Consider the following 6000-nt stretch of genomic DNA (forward strand, 5'->3'; position numbering starts at 1 on the left):
TCCTCTGGGCTGAAGTACTTTTTGTTATTGTCTTGATTTTTGTATTTGAGTTTGTATTTACTCTCTGGGACAAGAGATTTAGAATGGAGATGGCTGGATGAGACAAATCTAACAAGCCACTGAAGAAAGTGCTGGCAACATGACCATAAGCGACGTCCACAATACACAGCTAACAGTATATGTACTGGAATAAAGGTCCTCTCCTCTCATGCTTGTTATCGCCTTCTAAGGTTTTAAGAAATATAATACTATAACCAAAGAGAGAGAGAAGGCTATAGGTTGTAAGTGGAATCGGATAAGTTATTCTCTTGCCAAACAGCAAACAAGAAATAATGAGGGGAGGCAGAAACACAGACCCTCCCAGACCTGTGTTCTTCACAACAAGAAAAAAACACACTCTTATCAGTTTATAAGGAGACGTGTAAGCAAAAACCATGTGAGAGGACGGGGAGGAACAAAGGTGAAGACAAGAACGTGTCGGAGACTCCATTATTGTTTTCCTCTTTGTTAGCAAACAGTACATGAAGATTTTTTAGAACTTGGTGAACTTTTTGTCAGTCATGTACTGAACCTTGAAAATGGCTAAGACTGGAAGTGATTCACCTGATTCATGTTTCATAATGAGGCATGGTTTAGTTTCCTTTTGTTGAAGAATCGAAGGAGATGTCGAACTCCTGGTCGGTGGAAGGAGTTGTGGAAAGTGAGAAGTGTCCATTTCATCTAAGATGATGTTTCAGGATGTGAGTCAGATCTCAAAGGCAATGAAATTTAAAGCATCATTTCATCTTTGTGCGTGCATTGCGCTGGTTTGTTTTTATTGGAAACTTAAAACACAGAAGCGAGGAAAACAATGGCTCCTCAATGGCGCCCGAGTGAAGAAGTGCCTACGATGAGGTTTCATTTCAGAAGAAAGATCTGGAGAGCAGCTGTCAGAGGGCCATCCCGGGTCTATTAGCACCAAACCATTTCAGAATTCAACTTATGAATGTGCACTTAAAGTCTGACAGGGCAATGGAAACAGTTCATTTTGCTACAATCCTCCATTTTATATTTCTCATTGATCTGTTCTCCTCAAACTGTACAGTTGGATTAAGTGTGTATCTATATTAAAGTGGTATGATAATACATTGTAAGCCTGCCGACAGACAGCCTGGAATATTGGGAATGTCAGAATCCCTTCTAGTGCTAAACAACTTTTAATAAATCTGGCAAGCTGTGTGGAAAACTTTGTGATGCTTATGAGGACTCTTCCCTTGTGCCTTAGAGAGAGAGCGAGGTTCTTGATAAATGATCATGGTACAAAATGAGCAGCAAGGGATTTGTGAGGGCTTAATGTCAGAATTAGTGCTTTGTGTCAAATCACTTACAGACCAGAGTGAGGAATAACAAAGCTTTTTTTTAAGAAATACTTTTCTGAGAATCACCTTTTGCTTTTTACTCAAAGAGCTTGTATTTGCTGGCTAATTATTCTGACTTGAAATTGTGATGAGATGAGCCATAACTATACAGTTATGAGTCAGTTATGAGTTTATACAGTGTTGCCTAGAAATCACAGATGCCCTACAGTATCCTATGTACACTCAATAAATTATGCAAATAAAGAAAAGGCCCCCCCAAAAAATAATGAACTTAATCTTGGAAAGCAAAATTCATACATAAAAAAAAAATAATGATAATACTATGTTTATTAAAAAGATTATAATTTATAAAAAAAGATTTCTACATTTACTGTTGTGGCAGAACTAATTTTATATATTGTATTGTAAAGAATAATTATTAAAGTAACTTTATTGTCTGAAATAGAGCAAGACTCCACAACTGTGAACCAGATTGTCGTTTTTACGGAACTGAATGCTTTAAACTCCTCACGTTTAATAATGTTTAATGTAACATTTCTGTGTGTAATGTAGGTCTAAATGACTGTCTGTTGTAAAGTGTTCTTCTCTCTGCTGCAGGTTGAGAGAGCTCTCTCTCCAGCACATGCCTCCCTCATTAGTGTCCAGCAGCCGAAGACGCCAGGTCACAAACCCAATGAGCTGCCCATTTCATTCAGCTTTGCTGACATGGAAAGATGACCACAGTGACCTAATGTTGCAGGACGGTCTGACAGCACATTGTACACAACATATAAAGTAGCCTGAATAACCCTTGAACCTTGTGTGGAGTGCATTATTTTGTATGAACTGCTATATTGTCCAACTTTTCAACATGCTTGTAGATTTTATTCATTCAATAAATTGTGCATTTTTCTAAAAAAAAAAAAAAAAAAAAAAAAAAAAAAAAAAAAAAAGGGAACAGGTCTTGTGATTTATTTGCTGAACCGTGGGTGATGAAATATTTAATATCCTGGGTATTAAAATGATCAGTCTCGGATCCATTGAGAGGGTTGACATGGTTGAATCAGTACTACACTAAGGGACTTCTGCACAGGGAGTTATTGCTTCAGTCTGAACATGTCACCTCTACAATATTTCTATGATTATAATGTACAACTATCCTTTCTTTTCGTTTTCTCTGGCTTGCCATTGTTTAAACATTTCACACGCACAATATGAAAGAACAATAAAGTCCAGACTCAATGTCATTGCTTGGATTTGATTTATACACTTAAGCATTTCACATGCATAATGCAAAGTAGCTCTCACACTTCACGTTTTGTTCTTGAAACAGTTTAGTCCCACATAATGACACTGTCAAATTTCATGTTTTTATGTCTCAGGAAAGCTGGTTGGCTGTTTTCTCTGAATTGCATCAGGAAGTGGTCGTGAGGCACAAATAAATCTACTTTGGTCTGGAAATGAAAGTTCATATATTCTGCTCTTTCTGCATGTGTCACAAAGAGCTGATCACATGGGAGTCTATCAGAACACCTGAACACAAAGCCAGGCATTGTGTGTCGTTCTGACCTCAGTGTCATGTGACTCTATCATGGCCAGGTGTTGCCTGTATCTGGAGCAGAAAAGATGTTTTGCTCTTAAGACCATACCAAACAAACTAAAGCTACAGAGACGCAAGGAAATATGGGAAAACATGAAATTATAAAATGTATTGAGAGTGTGAATTACATGTGTTTACATGGGATTCGAACATATTAATATCATTATTTATATTACATTTATTACATTTCATGGAAAGAAACATTAAGACATTAAAATGATATGAAATGTACGATTAGGTGTATAAACGTTTTTCATCATATATATTAAGTACACTTACTGTTAACCAATTACCAGATATACAATTAACATAACTTTTGCAGTGTGTGTATTAAATTATGCAAATACGAACTGAAGCATTTTCACTAGTGATCTCAGAATTTTGGACCCCAATATATGTGCGTGTCTGTATAATGCGTGGTCCTGGGATTCCCAGATATACCAAATTTTTATTTTATTGATTTTATTTTTCTCTTTACATTGAGGGGACAAAATGAAATTAGAAAACCTATTTATAAATTATTATTATTTTATTTATTTTTATCTTTTTAAAGCAATAAATGCAGAATGCTTTCTGCAGAGTTAGGACACAGAATGTTAAGTTTGTACAATATAAAAATCATTTTGTTTATGGAGAGTTCTCATAAAACAAAAAACCAACCTGTGTGCCTGGTGTCTTTCACATCAGTCCCATATGAAATCCAGCTAATAAAGAACATTGATAACTGACTGGAAGCATTCACAAACCCTCCAAAAGTTGTTCTACTTCCATAGACCAGCATTTTAGTTTATTCAGTAGCTCAAGACCCCGTCTCGGACATCTGACGAACACATGAATTCACCATCTCAGTTGTTTCAGTCCAATCCTTCAGATTAATGGTCCCAGACTCGTCATCTGTAACGCAGAGATGGAAAATAATGAAGAATTACAAATGACTGGCAGAGGCAGAATCTGATTAGACATATTGATTGACTGATGTCCATTCTAAATCTACGATGACTGATGTTCCATCTTCAGTTATGAAACACAGTTTTAGAGTAGATCTTCCCAGAACAATGGCACCGGCCGCCCAACTCCACGGCACAATTGAATTGTCTGTAAGCACATAGAACCACAAAAAGCCCTGCTAGCTTTGCTTCAGAATCACTTACGAATGATCCGAAATCAGACAAAAACACTGAAACTCAATATACTTTTTGTTGACATTTGAAATTTAGAGAAAAGAAAATAAAGTGAAAGTGCTTTTAAGACCAAAGAAAGTGACCTTGGTGAGGCCAGCGAGAGGTAGGCTATCTAACTTTAAAAAGTCCATTACCTACTCCAGGACTTGCTCTCTCTCTCTCTTTTCTTGCTTTAAGAAAGAGGAAAGTACTGCGCAGTATTTCACCTTTATCTCCCGATAGCAGGTCTTTGTGTTATCTTATTCTTATTGGAAAGAAGGGAGAAACAAGGAGGGGAAAAGCCTCCAAGGCGCGATACACCACGCACTCCCCACGGATGGTGTGATACCAAACACTTCCTTTCCGAACTTTCCACACTTTCATGCTAAAGGAGATGAGAGCCAGTTGCATTGTAAAGGGAGCTTCTTTTGGATTTCTCTACAGACAAATAGAAGGATACATCTGAAAAGCAGAGCATATGCCGCCGCACGAGGTGTGCGCCTGTTGCGTTTATGTACTCGCGCAGAGCGGGGCTGAAGAGCACAAAGAGAACTTTTAAAGAGAGAACTGTGACATATTCCCAGAGTGTCTGTCTGCCAGTCAGAATTCCCAAGCATGCTGGGTGATGTCCTCCAAAGCATAGATCTACCTGAACACATGCAGCACTGATTTTCAAAGATGGGTTACAGTGGCCTGTGAGGTATCTCTCTCTCGCATCAAACTGAGAATATGTTTTGGGCCACACTAAAAATGTAGCAGGTTTAAGTTCTTATTTTTTATTTATTTTTTTAGCCTGGCACCACAGTCTGACTCTGAACACAATGGGTTACACTCATAATACACAAGCAGACACAGTGTAAACCACCTGTGAAATGTTACAACAATATGATGATTTACATAAAACTGGTTTGCACAGAAATTTTTAAGTAAACTCTGTGGTCAATACATAGGCCTAAGCTCAGACACAAGGACAGTTCCTTACTCTGCGTGTTTGCATTGATATGGTTGTTTATTGTTACAAAACCACATTTGGTGATTGTAAAATTGTATATTGGTCGATAAGAGCTAGATGAAACCTTGCATCCCATGGTTTATTTCTGGTTTGCTGAGTTCTTTATGAGGACTGTGACAAGGCATGCAAAATAGCAGACAATGGCAGTTGAATTTCTGGAAAATAAGCAGTGAGTGGAGGCATGCAATTATAGTTTAACAAGTACGTGAAAGCATTATTTTAAAATATATGATAGAAACCTCATGTTTCTGACTTCAGTTTAACACCACATTCACATTTATCTCACAATTAAAAATAAGACGTACAGAAATGACAAGGGGAAAAAAACAGGATCTCATCTGGCTATCCAACTGCTCTGAGAGCCCCTTTCTTCTCCCAGCATGCCTTGAGGCAGTGTGGTTTAAACAAGTGCTGTTTGCTTTTTGATACAGAAACAACAGTCATTGTTTCATGAGGCCTAACAAAACTGATGGATGAAAGGCTGAAACAGAGAAGTTTATGTTGTTCTTTTTTTCTGTAAAGATTATTTCAATTGCAAACGTTTAAGTTGGGAATCCTCTATAGACAAGACTTAACACTGAAACTCAGAAATGAAATGAAAATTAAAAACAGGAAAGGCATCAATAAGATTTTTAAACCAGATATTGGAGGGGTTTTGATTTGGTAATGACTGATTTCTAAGGCCAAGTAAGCAGTTGACTGAATTAAACATTGCTCCTTGTTTAATGAATGCATGGCTACGCTTTCATTTAATAAAGACTAAAGCAATTGTAAAGACTTGTACTACATATAATATTCACTTCTTTGGGCTACTTTTATGATACATTTATGAATGATTTTGCATCCTTTTTGAAGCTTAAAATATTAAATTTACATTTTATTTTTGTGTTT

The 6000-nt window shown here is 37.0% G+C and overlaps 1 long non-coding RNA gene across 3 annotated transcripts in view; it reads left to right on the forward strand.

The window, feature by feature from the left end:
- The window catches only part of LOC132138991 (uncharacterized), a 43024-nt gene extending 40777 nt beyond the window's left edge, over positions 1-2247 (forward strand). For all 3 annotated transcript variants that reach the window (XR_009433268.1, XR_009433265.1, XR_009433266.1), the window contains exon 4: positions 1956-2247. This is a non-coding gene — a long non-coding RNA (uncharacterized LOC132138991). The remainder of the gene's footprint in view (positions 1-1955) is intronic.
- Positions 2248-6000: the final 3753 nt, after the last annotated feature.

Source organism: Carassius carassius, chromosome 4 (assembly GCF_963082965.1).
Source record: "Carassius carassius chromosome 4, fCarCar2.1, whole genome shotgun sequence".
NCBI classification, from domain to species: Eukaryota; Metazoa; Chordata; class Actinopteri; order Cypriniformes; family Cyprinidae; genus Carassius; species Carassius carassius.